Source organism: Bos grunniens, chromosome 13 (assembly GCF_055505025.1).
Source record: "Bos grunniens cultivar Pamir isolate PY7600 chromosome 13, Bosgru_T2T1.0, whole genome shotgun sequence".
NCBI classification, from domain to species: Eukaryota; Metazoa; Chordata; class Mammalia; order Artiodactyla; family Bovidae; genus Bos; species Bos grunniens.
In genome coordinates this window covers 74,583,561-74,607,806 of record NC_141177.1, presented here as the reverse complement: position 1 = coordinate 74,607,806, position 24,246 = coordinate 74,583,561, and the positions used below count along the sequence as shown (strand labels likewise).

Sequence of the window (24,246 nt, the reverse complement as noted above, 5' to 3'; positions counted from 1 at the left end):
TGTTTAAAGAAGATGTTTATTTGAAACAACAGAAGGAAGCTGTTTACAGCTACTTGTCAGGAATGGGTTCATTTGAGAATCACCTACCAGAGAACACCATTATCTAGACAGAATAAAAAAGAAATGTTTGAAAGACATCCTTGAAAATAAATCTTTGACAAGAGCATCATTTCTCATTCTATGGACAGTTACTATGAGAAAATGTTGCTGACCCAAGTATCTTTAAAAGAAGAAAAAAGGAAAAGAAAAATTTATGTAGGTTCTAAGAGAAAATTTGAGGGAGAAATTGCAGGGACATTCATGTGCAGATAACACAGTTTTTAAACAGATAACACAGTACAACCTAAAGGAAAATGAAATTGTCATTTCTCCCCCCTGTGATTAATTGTCCCCACACACAAAAAGTAATATTTTAAATCTGTAATTGACAACTACTAAAAACTCTCTGAATGGTAGATGAGATTGTTGTACAAATGGGCGTCTGCTAAACCATATGACCTCCTTGGAACTTTTAGATTTATATGCTGAATGCATTTCTTCAGTTTGGAGTGATAAGAAAATGTATCTGCGTGTAAGATTGTTATTAGCTAGTCCTGGAATCGGAGAAGGCAATGGCACCCCGCTCCAGTACTGTTGCCCGGAAAATCCCATGGACGGAGAAGCCTGGTAGGCTGCAGTCCATGGGGTCACTAAGAGTCGGACATGACTGAGCGACTTCACTTTCACTTTCCACTTTCATGCATTGGAGAAGGAAATGGCAACCCACTCCAGTGTTCTTGCCTGGAGAATCCCATGGACAGAGAAGCCTGGTAGGCTGCAGTCCATGGGGTCGCACAGAGTCAGACACAACTGAAGCGACTTGGCAGGCAGTCCTGGAATCAATATTTAGAAAATCAAAGTTGTCTTAAAAATAACACTCAACTGTTTACATGATTTATTTCATCTCATGTTGCCTGTAAATGGTTTTTATTAGTGAGACATCCTGTGTAGGAAGGTTAGTTGCTAAGACTGTGAGCTCTGGGGCCAGATGCTTGAGGCCTAGATCCTGTCTCTGGCACTAGCAATGTATGTAGCCTTTCATAAGGAACTCTAGTACTTAGCAAGGAATTAATATGTCATCACAGGCAGTTCACTTCTCTGTGGTTCAGTTTTCTCCTCCATAGAATGGAGAATTACCTCCCAAAATACAGCAATACATGCCCATTGTGCAAACTGTTCCCCTGGTGCCTACGCAGAGTGGGTTCCCCAGGAGACTAGGGAGCTAACCTTTATTAGGGAGGGCTCTTGGAATCAACACTCATGAAAGGAAAGCATGCAAAACTGGATAAAGAAATTGAACTGCAAGGCGTTCTCAACCGAAGCCGCAGCCAGGCTGAAGATGGCGTGACGGTTCTGAGACGTCCAGCTGGGGTGTGGGAGTCTGGCTCTTAAAAGCTCCCACTGAGGAGTCACCTGTCACTGGCTGCCAGGGGAAGGGGCTGTGGTCTTGGATGAAGCCTCTCTCTTCTGTTCAGATGATCCTAGAAGCTTGAGAAGGGATGAGGGCCGCCTATGACTAGAAGAGGAAGCTCTTCCTTCCTGAAGGGGGATCCTGTGGACCAAGACAACACCCACTGTTCTGTTGCTTTTGCTGGTCTTTTTTCTTGTTCCTTGTCTTTTCTCTTTTTTTAATGACTCCCTTGGCATCTCCCTTTATACTATTCAAATATGTGTTTTTTGCTTGTTGTTTTATGTTTGTTTTTTGGGTTTTTTGTGCTCGGCTTTCTTTACACCACGTGGGCTTCTTCTATCTGTTGTGTGTGTGGGGCTTCTCTGGCGGTGCACAGGCTTAGTCGCTCTGCGGCATGTGGGGTCTTAGTTCCCCAACTGGGAATCGAGCCCCATCCTCTGTATCTCCCTGTGTCTCCTACATCTCCCGCATTGGCAAGCAGATTCTTTACTACCAAGCCACCTGAAAAGCCCTCCCAATCATTCAGCCTGTGATAAAAAAATTTTTAATGTCTTGAAGTAGAATAGGAGAGTTTTAGGAAACAAGAGAAATAGTCTAATTTAAGTGCTCCAAACTGAGATACTTCCTGTGGAGTTGTTTGGTTTGGAGATGTCACACCTTTACAGAAACACACCGCGATGTTTCTTCATGCTTTTAGGATCTCACATCATTAATTGCTCATGCCAGGATCAGATTCTCAGAACACTTTTACATGTTTCTTTTTTTACACGAAACTTTTAATGGTTGTAACTCCGGTGAGTTCTGAAATGTATCACAAATGCCAGTTCCTAATAAGACCGAATGTGAAGTTTGGGGGATTCTTTTACTGAAATTGTTAATATCCATTAACCCCTATTTCTAAGGAAAAGAATTTTGAAGTGCACATTTACATGTGACCCAGTTTCCATTAAAATTAGAATATACAGGTTATGATTTTTACCTTTTTTCTGAAATAGCAGGTATTTATGGAAGACCACTATTTTAACTGATTATCATTCCAATGCTTAGACTAAGCGTCTATTGCTTATAGAACTGCAAGTTTTGGAAATATTACATAGTTTAGCTTGATTGATAGAGACATGGCTTAGAATGAAAAAAAAAGAAATGAATTTGCCATTGAGATCCTCCAAGATTGAGGTCGTGATGAGGTTAAAAGGCATTCATATGTGTTGAGAATTCATTTCAAATACTCACCGTCATGTTACATGCAGAAATATATCTCCTTGGTGATGTCTGGGCTATTTATGATCTCTGCAGCTATAACACTGCTTATAAAAATGCTTATTACACTCTCCAGTTTAAGTGCCGAGCATTTTGCTGACCATAGGTTCTCAAGGAGCCCCTGCTCTTGTCTTTGTTTCTAGGCTTTGCTTCTAACCCAGCATCTTCTTCTTAGGTCTTGGAATCACCAATATTATGGACTGGCCTTTTTTTTAGTATCCTTTCCAATATAATTCTCAGAAATTTTGAGCCTCGTCAGTTATTTTTAGCTTGGCTTATTGGTTGGCTGGCTTTATATTTGTTATAATTTTGGCTCCCACAGGAACCTCAATGTCTTAGAGTGCAAGGACTAAAAATAAACAAAAAACTGAGCAGGCTAATGTCACTTGGTTTGGAAGACAAGATTTTCTTTTTTTAATTAAAACAGGTATGTGGAAGCAGAATATTTTCAAGAGGAAACATCTTTGGGGATGTCTTCTAGGTCTGTGATTTTGTTCAAGTATTCTAGCCACATTTCCCACCAGGTTCTGAGAATGGATACTTATTGCCCATTTACCCTGTGTAGCTGCTAACCATCCAAACCACTAACAGAAGGAGGTACAACTCATAGATCAAGAGCTAGAGTCTGAGTTCCAGACGGAGGACACCTGTTCCCAGGGACTCATCCCAGCCCCTGGGTGGGCAGTGGTTGAGCTGGGAGGATGAGATGTGAGGAGGAGGAATACGGATGAATAATTCATCCATACGGGGTGGATGCAACAGCCAGGACTGAATAGAAATGAACTCCAAGTTAGAGAAACCTGAGAAAATATCTGTCAGTTGATAGGAGCTCTGAGGTCATTTATAAAACGGGGCACGCACTTGTCTATTGGCAGATTTCTTTCTCTACTGGTAAAAATATTCCAGTGATTGATTTAACGGTAGTTTACAATTTAAATCCTTAAATGCAAACCCAAGAGTACAAATGTTAAGGCTATTTAAGTTAGCAAATATAGAAGCAATCAGATGAAGGGGAGTGTAAACCCAGGATTAAAATGAGCATTAGGAATATCAAGTACTCTGGTTGAAATTGCTACATCATTGTCATCATTATTTAATATATAGTCAGTCTGCTTAACTCAAGGAGAGTTCTCTGTTCTGTTAACTCTTAATAGATCATCCTCACTTGTAGCCAAGGTTAAGGCACCTTATTAGGGGGAAAAATGCTGTTTAAACACATCTTGATTCCCCTATCTTATTTCTTTTTGTTGTTGTTTAGTCACTAAGTCGTGTCCCACTCTTTGTGACCCCATGGACTGTAACTCGCTAGGCTCCTCTGTCCATGGGATTCTCCAGCAAGAATACTGGAGTAGGTTGTCATTTCCTTCTCCAGGGGATCTTCCCAACCCAGGGATCAAACTGGTATCTCCTTCATTGGCAAGTGGATTCTTTTACCATTGAACCACCTGGGAAGCCCATCTTATATCTTAATCAGTACCACTTTGAATTTGAAGGTCAGCTAGACTAAACCATATGCTCATCATATGAACAAAATCAACTAATGCTCAGGTGCACACACACTCGAGGTCGAATTCCTTCGGAGCTCTGAGTAAGTCACATAATTGCTGTCTGCTGTTTATTAAGTGGATGTCACTTGGCAAAGGACGCCTTAACATTGAATCTAGTTTCAGGCCTCCTAGCGGTCAGAATTTCCATTGGATGGGGGAAGGCTTGAGAAAGAGTCAAACTTGCCAAAGAAGACAGCAGAGAAAGGATTGGGTTATGGGTGAGGAATTGGATTCAGGGATGAGCAAGTGAAGTTAAGTGAAGTGAAAGTCGCTCAGTCGTGTCCAACTCTTTGTGACCCCATGGACCCCATGGACTGCATGGAATTCTCCAGGCCAGAATACCAGAGTGGGTAGCCTTTTCCTTCTCCAGGGTATCTTCCCAACCCAGGGTTCGAACCCAGGCCTCCTGCATTGCAGACGGATTCTTTACCAGCTGAGCCACAAGGGAAGCCCAAGAGATGAGCATAAATGCTCCCAACCACGAGTAGCTGTAAGCCTCCAGAATCTGTTTCTATTCCTTGTCTACATGTTGGAGAGAAACAATACACTGGGCCACCCATGAAGCTCCCCTCAGACTTCGCTCATCTGATTTTCTTAGTCCTTTCCCTGTTCTTGGAATCCATTCTCGCCCTGCTTAGCATCCTCCCCATGACCTACCACAGTGGGACAGAGCTGTTCCCCTGCCCTAGATATGCACCGATGGAGGTCTGTAGACACCACGACACCTCTGGGCTATCACTATTGAATGGTAAGACTCTGAAGTGTGGAATGAGAGCCATTGCCCTCTGGTAGTTCAGTGAAGAGGAAGGAGCTAAGACAAATGGAGTGTCACCTGGACGCAGTTCAGTTCAGTTCAGTCGCTCAGTTGTGTCCAACTCTTTGTGACCCCATGAATTGCAGCACGCCAGCCCTCCCTGTCCATCACCAACTCCCAGAGTTCACACAAACTCCTGTCCATCAAGTCAGTGATGCCATCCAGCCATCTCATCCTCTGTCATCCCCTTCTCCTCCTGCCCCCAATCCCTCCCAACATCAGAGTCTTTTCCAATGAGTCAACTCTTCGCATGAGATGGCCAAAGTATTGGAGTTTCAGCTCCAATACTTCTTCTTTCCAAAGAAGAGCCAGGACTGATCTCCTTTAGAATGGATTGGTTGGATCTCCTTGAAGTCCAAGGGATGCGCAAGAGTCTTCTCCAACACCACAGTTCAAAAGCATCAGTTCTTCGGCACTCAGCTTTCTTCACAGTCTAACTCTCACATTCATACATGACCACTGGAAAAACCACAGCCTTGACTAGACGGACTTTTGTTGGCAAAGTAATGTCTCTGCTTTTGTATATGCTATCTAGGTTGGTCATAACTTTCCTTCCAAGGAGTAAGCATCTTTTAAGTTCATGGCTGCAGTCACCATCTGCAGTGATTTTGGAGCCCCCAAAAAATAAAGTTTGACACTGTTTCCACTGTTTCCCCATCTATTTCCCATGAAGTGATGGGACCAGATGCCATGATCTTAGTTTTCTGAATGTTGAGTTTTAAGCCAACTTTTTCACTCTCCTCTTTCACTTTCATCAAGAGGCTTTTTAGTTCCTCTTCACTTTCTGCCATAAGGGTGGTGTCATCTGCATATCTGAGGTTATTGATATTTCTCCCAGCAATCTTGATTCCAGCTTGTGCTTCATCCAGCCCAGCATTTCTCATGATGTACTCTGCATATAAGTTAAATAAGCAGGGTGACAATATACAGCCTTGACATACTCCTTTCTGTATTTGGAACCAGTCTGTTGTTCCATGTCCAGTTCTAACTGTTGCTTCCTGACCTGAATACAGGTTTCTCAAGAGGCAGGTCAGGTGGTCTGGTATTCCCATCTCTTTCAGAATTTTCCACAGTTTATTGTGATCCACACAAAGGCTTTGGCATAGTCAATAAAGCAGAAATAGATGTTTTTCTGGAACTCTCTTGCTTTTTTGATGATCCAGCGGATGTTGACAATTTGATCTCTGGTTCCTCTGCCTTTTCTAAAACCAGCCTGAACATCTGGATGTTCATAGTTCACGTATTGCTGCGGTGCTTTACATTTCTGTACAATCTATTATTCATTTTGCAAAAAGGTAACCTGAGAGAAAGGAGAGAAAGAAAGGTGTGCATGGGGGTTGGAGAGAAAAGAACTACTTTAACAATATTAACTCCCATGGCAGATACTCACATGATCTTACATAACCCTCAAAAATGATAGTATCTTATTCCATATGTTTTAGCACTTATTTTTCTACTGGAAAGCATAATGCATATTTATTGAAAAGTATTTTTGAATGCAGAAAAGTATAAAAGGTAGCAAAAGCATATAATCATTTTCATTCCAGAGATTAAATTGTAAAAACAAAAAGTTTGTTTTTCAGTTAGCGACATACCCTGAACATTTTCCCATGTCTTTAGGCATACTTTTTATTGGAGGCATAATATTTCATCATATGGTTGTCCCATAATTTACATAGCCAGTGTCCTAATGTTAGATTATTTAGTTATTTACAATCTCTCTGTTATAAATAATACAGAAATGCAGTATTTATATTTTAGATAAATCTGGATGTGTATCTATGATCAGTTCCTCAGGATAAAATCTTGACTTTGGGTTGATTTACCAGGGAAAAGATTAAGATATTTTTTATTGCTTACCTTTATCTTCTTATTTTAAAAGTAACGTGTGTTTATTCAATGAAAAAATAGCAAAAAAAAAAAATGAAAAAATCACTCATAATGTCAATCCCGAGAAATAAACATATTAGTATGCTAGTCTATAAACTTCCAGTCTTTTTCTAGGCTACCACATACATATATATATATTTACCATATAAATATATATTATATATATATATATGAAGTGTTTTTTTTGGGGGGAGCATTCTGCAATGCATACCATTTTGAAGTTGTCTTTTAAATATAGCAAGATTGTGAAATTTTTTCCATGTCTTTTGATAGTCTAATATCATTTAATTGTATTAATAATTCCAATGAGCAAAAGTCTATAATTTACTTACCCAGGCTCCATTTTGAGTCATTTCTTTGGTTTCAGTTTTAAATTCTATACTAGCCAGGAACATTCTTTTAACTTGGTAAATGTTCATGATCATTCCTGTAAGGAAATTCAAATAAATGAAAAAATGCATACAAATCTTAATTTTTTTTTACAATGAATAAAATGTGTTCCTTTTTTTGATTTTTTAAGTAATATATGTTCATTATAGAAAATTCAAATAATTAATGGGAGTGTTTAAGGAATAGAGTAAAAACACATGACCAATACAACATTGTAAAGCAATTATCCTCCAATTGAAAATAAATTTAAAAAATAAAGAGTTAAGACTTAAAAAAAAAGAATAAAACCACATATGTAGTCACAGCCTCTTGGGACAACTACCATTTGCATTCTGAGGGCCATTTCTTCACGCATCACTTTCTGAATATTTGCAACCACGTAAAATTTTGTATAAATCAATTATATAATGTGTGATTCTAATATCATTTTCCTTTTATCTTATTTGCTAACTTCCCACTTTCCAGATATTCAGAGGGTAAAGCATGCTGATTAAGAATCTAGTCTCTGAATTCAACTCCCAGAGTCCAGATTCCAGCTCTCCTCTGAGCTCTGTGACTTAGGACAAATTATTTAATCTCTGTGCACCTCAGTTTCCTCATATGTAAAATGGGAATGATGACACCTCCATCATAGGATATTGAACATTAAAACAAGTCAACCCCCTTAAACATGTCAAAGAATGTCGGATACACAGTAGAAGGCACAAAATTTTTAGCCATTGTTAAATATATGTGCTTATTTTCTAAAAAATATGTCATATTCTAGGCACTTGTTACAGACAGCAAAACTTTGTGGAAACTGCTTGTAGTCTTTGTGTAAATCTAATTCATCCATTTTAAAGCTCAAGTGTAATCCATAGCTTGGATACACTATAGTTTATTCGACCATTATCCTATGATGAGCAAGCACTTTCTTCCCACTTTATTGCCATACACACAATGCTGCAATAGATGTCTTTGCCCATATGTCTTTACAAGAAGTGCTTTTATTTGCATGGGAAAAATTCCAAATCATGCATTCTCCCTTGAGGAGTATAAGTTTTTAATAGATATTGCCGAAGGGCTTTCTCAGAAGACATAACAATTAGTATTTCTATCAGCAATCATTATTCTTGTTATTCCTAATTTTCGCCTGTTCAGTGGGTATAAAGTAATAACTCATGACATTTAAGATGTCAATATTACTATTCTGATTTTGCAGGTAACTGAGGCTCAGAAAGTTTGAGTGACTGGTCCAGTTACCCAAAAGGTAGTCAGAATTTGGAAACCAAATCTGCCTGAACCCCAAACCCAGGCTTCTTCAATGCCACCATGCTGCTTTGCAAATCGTGCTTCTGGAGAAAGGGATATCCGTGCCTGCGGGAAGTAGGACGCAGTGGGAGGGCGCGTGGGGAAATAGGGCCCAGGCTAGGCTAGCAGGGTGCTGAGGCTAAGGCGACCACAGAGACCAGCCTGCTTGGCCCACGTCACAGCCCTGACCCTCATCATGGCCTTGGTCCCAAGCTGAGTGACCATCTTACTCAGGAATGAGGACACAGACACCTTCGGCTATGGACCCCACCAGATATGAAGCTCAGACCTCTTTCTGTATGGTCTGGTTTATGCTCCCTCATACCCCACAGGGACCCTGCTCTGCAGCCCAGCTCACTTACCCGTCATCCTCCAAACCTCACTGGCTTGCTGTATTCCACCACATTCTGCTACATGTGCTCATCCAGGATTCACTCCCAGTATCTTACCTTAGTCTTGCACTTCACTGTTCCCTTCCTGTCTTACTCTTTCTCTCCCCCCTCCCTCCGTCCTTCCCTTATTTCCATCAGATTACCTGAGCCAACATTTCAAGGACAGGAATCAATTCATATAATGCAGGGCAGTTGGTGGAGGGAGAGGAGGAGATCCACATTTTCATCTTTCTTGATTTCTCCTCTCCCTATTACATTTCATCTCATTCAAGAGGGAACTGTCTTTTCGCCTGTTTCTTGTAAATCTGTATAAAAATTATCATGTGCCTTATATCTATATAATATACATGACCTATCCAACTCACTAGTATGTAAATATCTTGAAATCAGATATCAGATCTCATTCACTTTCATGTTTCAGGACCAATACAGTGACCTGTGCATAGTAGGTCCTCAATATTGGATATAGAACCTATCACAGACAAGGGCCACTTATAATTCTCCTAATGTCATGGCCACTTTCCCAGAATGATTGTTACTATTAAGGCTCTTATTAGAGCAAGTTCCCTTTCAGAATCCTCCTGTTTGAAGAAGTGAATTTTCCCTAAATGTTGTAAGAACACAAAAATTCAAGCCATGGACTTCCTTGTTGCACTTTCAGACTTGGATACCCTTATCCTGTAAGAGAACAAGATAAACTTCTAAATGGTGAATGTATATAGATTATTTCCAATGAGTGAGGCTAGTTATTTATGCCTAATTTATGATAAGGCTTTTCAGATAAGCACTTCAAATGCTTTGATTAAATATGTTTAAAATCAGGTTAAAATTGGTCAAAGTAGATAAAAACACTTATCTACTTTTTGGTATTTAAATTTTATTTATCTCCCATTTGGTATAGTTTAAAAATATACTTATATTTTAATATACACATAATTTAAAATACATACAGCAATTGGAAGGCAAGTAACAGTTGCCATCCAATCACATTTTCACGTATGTTTTTTTCTCTTACAAATTAAGTGTGACTGTAATTATATATTTATAGCAGTCAATTCAGTCATGTGATCTCTTGGGTGTATTCTAAAGATCTGGTGAGTGAGGCTTGGAAACAAAATTATCCCAGACTAGGTCATGGAAATTAACTGTCCAACACACAATTTTGGATCAAACTGTTGCTCCTAATGGGTCTGAATTAAGACAAGCATCCCTGTAATCTATTTTCAGATTCACTGGCCTAGTTTTTAAGCTCTTTGGGGCAAGTCATGTAGCCTTATAAGCCAAATAAGTTTATTTTGGATTCACATCGCCACCCTTGGGTAACCTTTTTAGGTTGTGCCTTAGTTTTCTCCCCTGTAAAATGGGGATAATAATAGTATTTATATCACAGAGTTGTGAAAACTAAAAGTGCTTGTAACAGCTGCTCAAACACAGTAAACTTTCAGTAGGTGTTGACTTTTTTTTTTTTTTTTAACAATCACTGTTATTAAGTGTATGTGTTGGCTTTAGAATTCTAACTACTCCAAATAGGACTCCTATATCTCATTGCATCCTCACCAGATCTATTGACCTGTATAAAGTTAAAGAAGCTCAACTGCAATTGATAGTCAAAATACATAGCTACAGCTGTGGCTCAGTCCCTCCTCATCAAGGTGAACGTGCTCTGGTCCATCATCCTGGCAGGGACCTGTTGAATATTGAAAACAACTGGAGTAAGCGAGGCAGACAGGCAGGAACACTTCAAACTCTCTCTCTAGCCCCCATTCACCAAGAAGGATTTGATAGCTGGGTAACCTGGATTGAATGCCACTCGTAGAGTCTCCCTTTGTTCCTTCTGTGGCTGCTTCTACTTACTCTGTGTTTTAGTCTTTTACCAAAAAAAAAAAAAATCTAAAATGGAAGGTCTGTACATCCATATTTTAGGATGCTTTTGTCAACATGGCCTAATAAGGGTAATCATAGATCTTTACAACAAGCACACTCTTGGGAGTGATGAGGGTGCTGTTAATAATTATACCAAGACAAGCAATCACACCGGGACCAGAGGAACCAAAACGTGTGCTCGTCCCACCAAAAATGCAGTCTTTTCTGTCAACAAATCAAAATCATGATATCACTCACACATATTCAAGCATTTTTGTTGAACTTTGACTCATAAAAATGTACTATTCTTGGAGTATACTTTTTTCTATCTTGTCACTTTCTTGTTAATTAGTTTAAAAAATAATATTTGGAGTACCTCCTTAAGATAAACCATAAAAGGTATATTCCTAGACAGTCTGAATAAATCAAGAGCATCTGCTAAGAGCAGTCTATTTTTCTTTTCTGTGTATTCTTTATCGAAGTATAGCTGATTTACAACATGTGTTAATTTCTGTCATACAACAAAGTAATTCAGTTTTATATATATATATACAATTTGTTTTTCTATTCTTTGCCATTATGGTTTGTCGCAGGATATTGAATATAGTTGCCCTGCTGTACCGTAGGACATTGGCAATCCATTCTACGATCGCATCTGCGAATCTCAAACTCCATCCCTCTCCCAGGCCCCCTCCTGCTTGGCAGCCACGTCTGTTCTCTACATCTGTGGGTCTGTTTCTACTTTGTAGATAAGTCCATTGGTGTACTATTACAAATTCCGCATACAAGTGGTATCAGATGGCGTTTGTCTTCCTCTTTCTGACTTCTTAGTATTTGTCCTTGCACGTTGCTGCCAGTGGCTTTCCTTCATTCTATGGCTGGGCGGTGTTCCACTCTGTGTGTGTGTATGTACCACATCTTTATGCATTCACCTGTGGATGGACATTTAGGATGTTAATAAGTGTTAGTAAATTATAAAAGCTATTCTTGCCTGGAGAACTCCATGGACAGAGGAGCCTGGTGGGTTACAGTCCACGGGGTCACAAACAGTCAGACATTCAGCAGTCAAAACAGTCTAGAAACCACAAATTTAGACAAGGTTGTTTCAACACTGGAGGTCTTTTCAGAGCCTTCAACATGCTGACATGCATTGAGAAACTCAGGATAGACTGAAGCATGTAGCATTTCTCATTTTAATTGACCAAATAGGTTTTTTTACATTGTTTTGTTTGTCCTTTTTTTTCATATATAAACCCTTTTAATCCAACCAAGTATAGTTTAGGAAACAATCTCATATCCTATCCAGAAGAATTAAACCATATAAAGTTTTGCTTTTGATAAATTGCAATCGTTATTATAATGAAAGATAAACACTAGTAAAATAACTTGAAAAATGGAGCTTGAGTTTCCTAAATTCATGGCAACACAGTGTTTTTGAAGGAATATTCTCTCATTTCAGAAAATGTAGCCTCAGTTTTTGACAGTAGATTCCATGAGCAAAAATGTGTATCTGCCTCATCCCGAATGACGTTTCGTTGTCATCTGTCCTTTCTGCCACTGTTCCCAAGGTGGGGATATTTACTGAGAGAGAGGCAGAGAATGTCTCAGAACTGCTGCTTTATTAAGACAAAAAAAAAAGAATAACTGACTAGCCAGTGGCAAAGACTGAAATATCTTTTTAATCAAGTATAAAGACAAGGTCTCCTAACAAACATTGATAGCATTTAGCAGAAACTTTTCTCTTTCATTTAACAGTTAGCTTTCTTTCTCATCCAGCAAGCACAGTAAGACTCAACATACACATCTATGGATACACAAAACCACACGCATGTACATACACTCAGACACTGTTTTAGACCGAACATGAATCTGCAAGGACAACATTTCTCCCAGCTTGTGCTATGATTTATAATGGTTTTGTGATATTGGGAGACTCATAAAGATCTAAGTCTTTCAAGAGACATGTTTTTCAATAACTGTTAGATTGCTTCAGCTTACCTAAACTATCCATAAATGTTTTCGATGCCAACCACATTCTGAGGCAGAGTCATTACTAAATGTTCACTCAGTGTGTGCGCTCAGGTGCTCAGCCGTGTCTGACTCTTTGCAACCCCATGGACTGTAGCCTACTCGAAGACTGTCCATGAGATTGTCCTGCCAAGAATACTGGAGTGGGCTGCCATTTCCTCCTCCAGGGGATCTCCCTGAGGGATTGAACCCGCATCTCCTGCATTGCAGAAGGAGGTGATGGTCCATGCTCAGAAGGAAAAATATTTTTATCTTTTTTCCTTTGAGGAATCATATTATGTGATCTGATAAGATACAATAGAATCTTGGCAGTTAGAATTATACTTAAAAAGTCAGAGCATTAAGAGGCTGGTATTAACGTGCTTGTGCGTGAGTGTGTTAGTCACTCAGTCATGTCCAATATTTAGCGACCTCGTGGAATGTAGGCCTCCAGGCTCCTCTGTGCATAGAATTCTCTAGGCAAGGATACGGGAGTGGGTAGCCATTCCCTTCTCCAGGGGATCACCCCGACCCAGGGACTGAACCCGGGTCTCCTGCATTGCAGGCGAATGCTTTACCATCAGAGCCACCAGGGAAGCCCAATATATACAAAATAGATAACCAGCAAGGACCTACTATATAGCACAGGGAACTAGATGCAGTATTTTTAATAACCTATAAGAGAAAAGAATCTGAAAAAAGTGGCTTGTATATATATATATAGAGAGAGAGAGAGAGAGAGAAAGAGAGAGATCTGAATCACTGTGCTGTACATCCTGTACATCTGAAACTAACACAACATGGTAAATCAACTCTACTTGAATAAAAAAAAATTCAGGGCATATGGTCACCATATGAACCATAGTGAGTTTCTTTTTACTTGATGAAAAAAAGGCAAACCGTAAGGTAGGAAGCGTGGTTCAGAGAGAGAACTGTTACATAGGAGGGGAAAGGATGAGTGGAGATGGAAGAAAGTAAAAGACCCTAGGGCCAACTGACATTCCCAAGCAAAGCAAAATGAACCCACTGCTTCTTGAATTCTTGTAATACTTTCATGTTTCCCCCAAAGTTAAATGCAAACATAACTACAACATATAAGATGTAACATTACCGACTACACCTGCCTCTCCATTCTTAGCTTACAGAACCCTCTTGCCCCCAGTATGGCTCCATCTCATCACAGCCTTTTCTGACCAACTTTTTAGGTATAGCGGCTCCTCCACTCAATGGCTGTCCGAGCCCCTTGTAATTAATCCATAACACTTACAGTAATCTGTAACTGTGGACACCTCTCTTTTCTTTGGCATCCTTACTTTTTCCCAGCTCCCTCTGCTATAACTCAGTTTCCATGGAAGGAGGACAACATGTACATTGTCCATCATCTTATCTTCTAGTGAGTCATACAAAGTCTGGCCTTCAGAAAGTGCCAATTAAAATATATTTCAGTACAGCTCAGTTCAGTTCAGTCGCTCAGTCGTGTCCGATTCTTTGTGACCCCATGGACTGCAGCACACCAGGCCTCCCTGTCCATCACCAACTCCCAGACTTTACCCAAACTCATGTCCATTGAGTTGGTGATGCCATCCAACCATCTCATCCTCTGTCATCCCCTTTTCCTCCTGCCTTCAATCTTTCCCAACATCATGGACTTTTGAAATGAGTCAGCCCTTCGCATCAGGTGGCCAAAATATTGGAGTTTCAGCTTCAACATCAGTCCTTCCAATGAACACCCAGGACTGATCTCCTTTAGGATGGACTGGTTGGATCTCCTTGCACTCAAAGGGACTCTCAAGAGTCTTCTCCAACACCACCATTCAAAAGCATCAATTCCTTGGTGCTCAGCTTTCTTTATAGTCCAACTCTCACATCCATACATGACCACTGGAAAAACCATAGCTTTGACTAGATGGACCTTTGTTGACAAAGTAATGTCTCTGCTTTTTAATTTGCTGTCTAGGTTGGACATAGCTTTCCTTCCAAGGAGTAAGCGTCTTTTAATTTCATGGCTGCAATCACCATCCACAGTGATTTTGGAGCCCCCCAAAATAAAGTCAGCCACTGTTTCCACTGTTTCCCCATCTATTTCCCATGAAGTGATGGGACCAGATGCCATGATCTTAGTTTTCTGAATGTTGAGCTTTAGGCCAACTTTTTCACTCTCCTCTTTCACTTTCATCAAGAGGCTTTTTAGTTCCTCTTCACTTTCTGCCAAAAGGTGATGTCATCTGCATAACTGAGGTTATTAATATTTCTCCCAGCAATCTTGATTCCAGCTTTTGCTTCATCCAGCCCAGCATTTCTCATCATGTACTCTGCATATAAGTTAAATAAGCAAGGTGACAACATACAGCCTTGACGTACTCCTTTTCCTATTTGGAACCAGTCTGTTGTTCCATGTCCAGTTCTAACTGTTGCTTCCTGACCTGCACAGAGATTTCTCAAGAGGCAGGTCAAGTGGTATGGTATTCCCATCTCTTTCAGGATTTTCCACAGTTTGTTGTGATCCACACAATCAAAGGCTTTGGCATAGTCAATAAAGCAGAAATAGATATTTTTCTGGAACTCTCTTGCTTTTTATATGATCCAGTGGATGTTGGCAATTTGTTCTCTGGTTCCTCTGCCTTTTCTAAAACCAGCTTGAACATCTGGAAGTTCATGGTTCACGTATTGCTGAAGCCTGGCCTGGAGAATTTTGAGCATTACTTTACTAGCGTCTGAGATGAGTGCAGTTGTGCAGTAATTTGAGCATTCTTTGGCATTGCCTTTCTTTGGGATTGGAATGAAACTGACCTTTTCCAGTCCTGTGGCCATTGCTGAGTTTTCCAAATTTGCTGACATATTGAGTGCAGCACTTACACAGCATCATCTTTTAGGATTTGAAATAGCTCAACTGGAATTCCATCACCTCCACTAGCTTTGTTCATAGTGATACACTCTAAGGCCCACTTGACTTCACATTCCAGGATGTCTGGCTTTAGGTGAGTGATCACACCATCGTGATTATCTAGCTCATGATGATCTTTTTTGTATAGTTCATCTGTGTATTCTTGCCACCTCTTCTTAATATCTTCTGCTTCTGTTAGGTCCCTACCATTTCTGTCCTTTATTGAGCCCATCTTTGCATGAAATGTTCCCTCCTCTATTTCTTTGCATTGATCACTGAGGAAGGCTTTCTTATCTCTCCTTGCTATTCTTTGAACTGTGCATTCAGATGGGTGTATCTTTCCTTTTCTCCTTTGCTTTTGCTTCTCTTCTTTTCACAGCTATTTGTAAGGCCTCCACAGACAGCCATTTCACTTGTTTGCATTTCTTTTTCTTGGGGATGATCTTCATCCCTGTCTCCTGTACAATGTCAGGAACCTCCATCCATAGTTCTTCAGGCATTCTGTCTATCAGATCTAGTCCCTCACATCTATTTCTCGCTTCTACTGTATAGTCGTAAGGGATTTGATTTAGGTCATACCTGAATGGTCTAGTGGTTTTCTCCACTTTCTTCAATTTCAGTCTGAATTGTGGCAATAAGAGTTCATGATCTGAGCCACAGTCAACTCCCGGTCTTATTTTTGCTGACTGTATAGAGATTCTCCATATATGGGTGCAAAGAATATAATCAGTCTGATTTTGGTGTTGACCATCTGGTGATGTCCATGTGTAGAGTCTTCTCTTGTGTTTTTGGAAAGTATTTAAATTTAAAAATTTAAAAGCACCATTGAAAATGGTATTATGGTCATCAACTGATATTTGCTATATTCTAACTCTTTGTAAGACCTTCTGCAAGAGGAAGAAGAAAACATTGCTCTTGGCCTTCAAGAAATTTACAATTGAGATGGAAAAATGAGACCTATAGGCATGCGCTGCATAATAAATATCAGTCATAATGATACTAGTTGCAACTAAATTTATCTAATCCCTATTATCCATTAGATTCTATTCTAAATACTTTGCATGTTTTCATTCATTCCGTGCTCATCTATGAGATGAGTGCCGTTATCACCCCACTTTACAGACAAGGAAAGTAAAGCATGGAGCAATAAGGATGTGGTCAGAGGCCACTTGACTAGGATGCGCCACAGCTAACAAACCAGACAGTGACAAGTACAGAAGGGAAGATACACATGAACGTTAAAGGATCTTGGGGGCTAGGAGCATCTCTGGTGTGGGCTTATCTGTGCCATGTGGGTAGAGAATAGGACTTTTGAGCTGGAATCTGAAAGCTGCACAGATGTCCTAGAGTAGAAATAAGCTGTTGTGGCTAGGTGGAATAGCATCCCTGAACAGTTGGAAGTAGGACATCAAAAAACCTATTTTCTGTTCAACGAACAGATTCACTTGGCCTTAGTGATAGATCCATTCATCTACTTAGTAATGCGTTGCTAAGGTAGAGCCCTGACTGTCGAGAACTCTGAGTGCCAAGCTAAGAAATTTGGGTCAAATCAACAAAAAGCAAAAATGTTCAACTCTTGGATGCTGTTTGGGTATAAGTAAGTGTGATAGTTGTTGCAAATTTATCATTCTCTTTTTCCCTCTAATTCCTTCTCAGAAAATCCTCTCTGATTATACCTAATTAGGCTTTTCTTCTCCTTAGCCATCGCTATCAGCATATGTAGATGCATCACTATATGCCAAATTAGATTTTCAAGTTTCTGACAGACCGTGCTTTACAAGCTGCAATTTCCCATCTTCATAACTCCGGCCTTTAAATAAACATGTGTTTGATTATTTGTGTAAGTCAAGCTCATACTCAATTCTCTAAAACAGCACTGTCTGATAGAAATAAATGAGAGCCACATATATAACTTTAAATTTTCTAATAGTCACATTAAGGAAGAAAAAAAGGTGAAAACAATTTTAATAATCTATTTAACCAGTATATCCAAAATATAATCATTTCAGTGTGTAGTTAATATTAAAATATTGATGAAATATGGTTTATTCTTTTCTCAGAAACTTATTGACATAGTTCTCTATTACAAAGAGAACTGATACTCTGCCACTCACCCTAGCCCCACTGCAGGAATAAAGTACGGATATGCTTTGTTTTAATTATGTATTTATCAATTATGAGGCTGCACCAGGTCTTAGCTGCAGCAGGCGGCATCTCCAACTTCCTTGAGGCATATGGGATCTTTAGTTGTGACATGTGACATCTAGTTATCTGACCAGGGGTCTTCAGTGGATCTCAAAGTCTTAGCCACTGGACCACCAGGGAAGTCTGCTGAAATGCTTTTTTTCTTTTTTGAATCTTCTGGGCTCACCACATGGCATGTGGGCTCTTAGTTCTCAACCAGGGATCAAGCTGCAGTGGGGGCATGGGGTCTTAACCGCTGGACCACCAGGGAAGACCCATGAAGTGCTTATTGGTACATGGTGTTTGGCAAACAGTTACTTAACTCCTTTCCTAGTCAATGTAATGGTATGTGGAGATGGGCTCTTTGAGAGGTAATTGGGGTTATATTAAGTCATGAGGGTGGGTCCCTTCATAATGCAATTCTTGTTCAGTCACTAGGTCACATCCAACTCTTTGCAACCTCATGACTGCAGCATGCCAGGCTTGTCTGTCCTTCACTATCTCCCAGAATTTGCTCAAATTCATGTCCATTATGTTGGTGATGCTGTCTAACCATCTCATCCTCTACTTCCCCCTTCTCCTTTTGCCTTCCATCTCCCCCAGCATCAGGGTCTTTTCCAATAAGTCAGCTCTTTGTATCAGGTGGCCAAAGTATTATAGCTTCAGCATCAGCCCTTCCAATGAATGTTCAAGGTTCATTTCCTTTAGGATTGACTGGTTTGATCTCCTTGCAGTCCAAGGAACTCTCAAAAGTCTTTTCCAGAACCACAGTTCAAAAGCATCAATTCTTCAACGCTCAGCCTTCTTCATGGTCCAACTCCATATCCATACATGACTACTGGAAAAACCACAGCTTTGAGTATATGGACCTTTGTTGGCCAAGTGATGTGTCTGCTTTTTAATATGCTGTCTAGGTTTGATTAATGGCTCCTTTAGGAAAAGGAAGAAAGATCTCAATTTCTGTCTCTGAACACATACACCGAGGAAAGGACATGTGAGCACCCAGCAAGAAGGCTTCCTACTGCAAGGCAGGAGGAGGGCCCACCAGAAGCTGGAACAGCCAACAACTCAATCCTGGACTGTTCACTCCCAGAGCTATGAGAAAACAAATTTCTGTTGTTTAAGTTGTTCAGTCTATGGGATTTTTTTATGACAGTCCTAGCAGACTAATATAGCCAGTCATTGCATTAGGAAAAGTCCTTTGTAATGATTTCTAGACCTCTTAGTTAAACCTAGTCTAAAATAGTAGTAGATTTAAAAAATCTTCCTGGAAATAGAAAATGACATTTTACATTAATCCATAGTATATTTCCCAAGGTTGTCATAAAATAGCATCTCACAGTATTTGGTTTTAAAACATTTTTCTCAGCATATAAGGCAAATCATTGCCCTCATCATACAAATGCTTGTATATACCCCATTTCCTGTTATACCATATGTTGCCTGAATTTTTTTCCCCACCAGGGTCAGTTTTAAAAATGAAGTTTATTAAACTTGTTTTGTTCTGCAAGACCAGGCTGTTCCCCTCTTTAACTTTCTCTAAGTTTCTTGGTCCACTATCTTTCCATCTGTGTACAAGGTTCATGAGGATGCTGGACATCGGAAACAGCTAGAAAGGTAAATGTTCTTTTTTTAAAAATGAATGTAAAAGGATAAAGTATAATTCTTAAAATAATATTTTAAAAGCACTTTTGAAATGTTTAAAGTGTATATATATATATATATATATATATATACACACACAACAAAATTAGAAAATGAACTTGCAAGGTCCAGCATGAGATCAGACTCTTAACTTGATTGGTTGAAAAGTCAGAGAGTGAGGAAAACATTTCATTGAGCCTCAATAACTGAGTCATTTGAGAGGCAATAGCCCCTCCATCAGTTCTTCTTGAAACTCAGCTAACAGCCATCCACTCAGGGAGCATCCGAGACTTTTTCTTCTTTTCCTCTTTCTACTCCCCTGATGCTGCCGAGTAACTGTTGACACTTCTGTCTCCTGCCCCATCCATGGCTTCTGTTTCCTCCTTTCTCCTTGAATAAATCTCTGCCTTTAAGCCACTCTCTGCTTTGAAACTTTCTCTGTATATTTTACCACCAAACACTCCAAGTCAAAGGAGCTGGTGGATTCCTTTCATCATAACCAAATGTGAGTTCTCTCCTGGTAGGTGGAGGTCTCATGAGAGGCCACCTTAATTCAGAGTCTGTTGGCCAGTCTAAGGTGACTGCTCAGGATCCATCTTTCACCTGTGGTCTGGTGCTCAGGATTATATGATACAAAACACCTCTTTCCCCAACTTCCCCTCTTTAGGTGGCAGGCACTGGCTTAATGTTCCCTAACAAAAGGCAGCGTGGCATAAGAGAGCTGTAAGTCAGGAGAATAGAGGCAGCATTCCCATTTTTGCTATTAAGTAGTGAAAGACAGGTTATTGACTATCTTGGCTGTCTTAGCTTGAGTTCTGCAGAAGCGAATTCTGAGACAGGGATGTGGGTACAAATTGTTTATTTGGGAGGTGGTCCCAGGAAGCCACAGGTGAGGCTTGGGGAAGTGAGGAGGACATCCAATAAGGGGTACTGTAATGAGCAGGTTACTTCCGAGGGGAACTGGGGCGCCATTCCTCAGAGATATGTATAGAGAATATTCAGAATTGTTTGCCTGAGAGGCAGGGAAAGTGAAATCTTACCTCCTGGATCCTTTGGGAGTCAGGAAGCTGGACATTGGCTCCTGGGTACTTCTGGCCCTTCTGGGTCAAGGGTGCTTTTCATCAGAGTCTTGGGAAGCAGCTCATCTATTGGAACCATTTGTTGCAATCTCAGGGAGAGTCCAATGGGTATGGGGGACAGGGGAGGCTGGCTACTGTAAGGCTTAGCTGACCTCTCTTGTTCTGTATTCCAACTGCTCTAGCTCTCAAGAGATCAATTCTCTGTAGATCTTAGAGATGGGCTAGGGCTGAGAAAAAGTAAGAGAAGAGTGGAATGAATCCAGCTTCGAGACTCCCAATACAACAAACACATAGGATTATTTAGAATGGCTGAAGCTGTGATTCAATTTGAATATCTCATCACACCAGTCCGAATGGCTGCGATCCAAAAGTCTACAAATAATAAATGCTGGAGAGGGTGTGGAGAAAAGGGAACCCTCTTACACTGTTGATGGGAATGCAAACGAGTACAGCCACTATGGAGAACAGTGTGGGGATTCCTTAAAAAAACTGGAAATAGAACTGCCTTATGATCCAGCAATCCCACTGCTGGGCATACACACTGAGGAAACCAGAAGGGAAAGAGACACGTGTACCCCAATGTTCATCGCAGCACTGTTTATAATAGCCAGGACATGGAAGCAACCTAGATGCCCATCAGCAGATGAATGGATAAGAAAGCTATTGTACATATACACAATGGAGTATTACTCAGCCATTAAAAAGAATACATTTGAATCAGTTCTAATGAGGTGGATGAAACTGGAGCCTATTATACAGAGTGAAGTAAGCCAGAAGGAAAAACACCAATACAGTATACTAACGCATATATATGGAATTTAGAAAGATGGTAACAATAACCCGGTGTACAAGACAGCAAAAGAGACACTGATGCATAGAACAGTCTTATGGACTCTGTGGGAGAGGGAGAGGGTGGGAAGATTTGGGAGAATGGGATTGAAACATATAAAATATCATGTATGAAACGAGTTGCCAGTCCAGGTTCAATGCATGATACTGGATGCTTGGGGCTAGTGCACTGGGACGACCCAGAGGGATGGTATGGGGAGGGAGGAGGGAAGAGGGTTCAGGATGGGGAACACATGTATACCTGTGGCGGATTCATTTTGATATTTGGCAAAACTAATACAATTATGTAAAGTTTAAAAATAAAATTAAATTAAAAAAAAAAAAAGAGAGGCAATATTAAAGTAGCTTATGGCAGATCCAAGTAATGAATCCTTCTGCAGCCATCCAAATTACAAGGTGTATTCAATAACATGGGAAAGTTAAAGGGAAACAAAAACAGAAAAAAGGAAGCACACCCATTTTCACTGGAGTGAGTCTGTGGATCTTTCTGGATGTGAGGAACAAAGAGATGCTCAGGAGAAGTCCTCCAGCTCTTCGAAGCTCACATAAAATGAGTCACTCTCACAAGGGCTCCAAGTGCGTATCTTAGTCTACAGACGTGTCCCGTTCCATCGTTTGGAAAGGAGACTAAAGTTGTGCTCTGACAGGGCAGGTTATGACTGGGCCCTTGGAGACTGTAGGAACGCCTGGATCTCAGCAGGTGAGGTCTTGGCATCTCAGCCCCTCTCTCCAGGTTCCTGCCTGAAAACAGCCAGAGCCCAGAAGCTGAAGCAGCTATGAATCTGGACATCAAGTCTGTCTGTTGCCTCAGCTTCTCTGTGGAATAAAACAATCAACGAGTGTCCAACCACTAGGCTGTGACCCCGCTCAGAGTGAAGATCCGAATACCCCTCCACCTCTCTTCTCAGGCGACGGTCCTCTCAGCAGTACTGTCTCAAAGACCTAGGATTATCAGATCAAATTAAACCAAAGTGTAAACAAAATTCTTCTCTTTTCCCTGATTTATAGATGGGCTACTTTTTAAAATGTTTATCTGGCTGTGCCAGGTCTTAGCTGTGGCCCTTGGAATCTTGATCCACATTATGGTGTCTTTGCTTGTGGCATGGGAACTGGTAGTTGCAGCCTTCGGGATCTAGTTCCCAGATCAGGGGTCAAACCCCCCATTGGCAGCTTGGATTTTTAGCCACTGGACCACCAGGGAAGTCCCTCAGTGAACATTTTAATAGAATTGCAAGTCAGTCTGTGTTTGGAGCCATAGCTGCTTTTCATGCTTGTGCCCTGGTCAAAGTTTTCTTTCTTTCTTTTTTAATAAAGAGAGCCTGCAGTGCAAGGCTTAGCAAGGGAGAGGGAGGCAAGAACAGAAAGGCATCGGAGGATGGAGGTCAAGGATAGCAGGTCACAGACAACCAAACAAGAGCAGATTTGCCTTTGTTTACATTGCCAAAGGGGAAAAATTAACTTGATGGAAAGGGTAATTAAGCATTTCTTTTCCCATCATGGTCCAACCCGGTTTCATATCCAGCTGTTCTGTTTCACGTTGTGATGCTCCTTTGTGGAGTCGCAGAATGAAAGACAGCCAGCGTGTCATTGATGTCACACAGCACCACTTCCCCCACTGTTAACCTTTACTTTATCAATAGGGGAAATCTACGTAAAACCTCAAGTAGGCAGATAGCAAGTGAAGAGTAGAAAGGTTTACAGAGTTGTCTGGAAGGAAGAGATAATTTGAACAATTCAGCAGATTAGCATTATAAAATGTTTAAGATGGATTATCTGCCTGCTGCTACTGCTGCTAAGTCACTTCAGTCATGTCCGACTCTGTGTGACCCCATAAACAGCAGCCCAACAGGCTCCCCCGTCCCTGGGATTCTCCAGGCAAGAGCACTGGAGTGGGTTGCCCTTGCCTTCTCCAACGCATGAAAGTGAAAAGTGAAAGTGAAGTCGCTCAGTCATGTCCGACTCCTAGCGACCCCATGGACCACAGCCCACAAGGCTTCTCCATCCATGGGATTTTCCAGGCAAGAGTACTGGAGTAGGGTGCCATTGCCTTCTCTGGGATTATCTGCCTAGACACCCTCAGGTCCTAAGATGCTGAAACTGAGATTATATAAAGTGAATGGAGTTTCTAGTTGTACATCTGGAATCACACCCCGAGACTAGTGCCCATCCACTCATGATCAGTTCTCTTATTTGCTTATATTTGCAAAAACAAGTTGTGGAAGAATTATCACCTCCAGTCTTGGAACAAGCTGGTTTACCCAGGTGTACTGTTTGGAATATGGAATATGTTTTCTAAGAGAAACAAAGTTAGGGACTTCCCTGGTGTCCAGTGGTTTGAGACGCCACACTTCCACTGCAGGAGACATGGGTTCCATCCCTGGTGAGGAACTAAGATCCCACAGGCCACAGGGTGCTGCCCCAAAAAAAGAAACGAAGTTAATAGACAGGATGGTATTTCTCTCCTCTGTGTCTCAAAGACTCTTAGTAGCTAGATTCCGCAACTCTGGGAACGATTCTCCGCCTTATAATGGGGGTTAATGAGAACATAATGGAGACAAATGGCTAACCATAGCTCAGCTGCCACCGCTCAGAGCAACAGCCTGTCCTGTGCACCCGCTTCCTTTTCAGGCAAATACAGTCCAGCCTGTGTATCCAGCATTGCAGATACCACACACAGTTCAGAGCCTTGCCATTTGAATCCTC

General features: G+C 40.7%; 1 protein-coding gene and 1 long non-coding RNA gene across 4 annotated transcripts in view; one reads left to right on the top strand and one right to left on the bottom strand.

Annotated features, from left to right (window-relative positions):
• Positions 1-24,246, top strand: part of MACROD2 (mono-ADP ribosylhydrolase 2) — a 2,315,241-nt gene that overhangs the window by 2,179,040 nt on the left and 111,955 nt on the right. The gene's annotated exons all lie outside the window — the stretch shown is intronic.
• Positions 6,082-7,405, bottom strand: LOC147361260 (uncharacterized). The gene is made up of 2 exons (XR_015140061.1): positions 7,294-7,405; positions 6,082-6,371 (listed from the first exon to the last, which is right to left on the bottom strand). It is a non-coding gene; the product is annotated as an uncharacterized LOC147361260 (long non-coding RNA).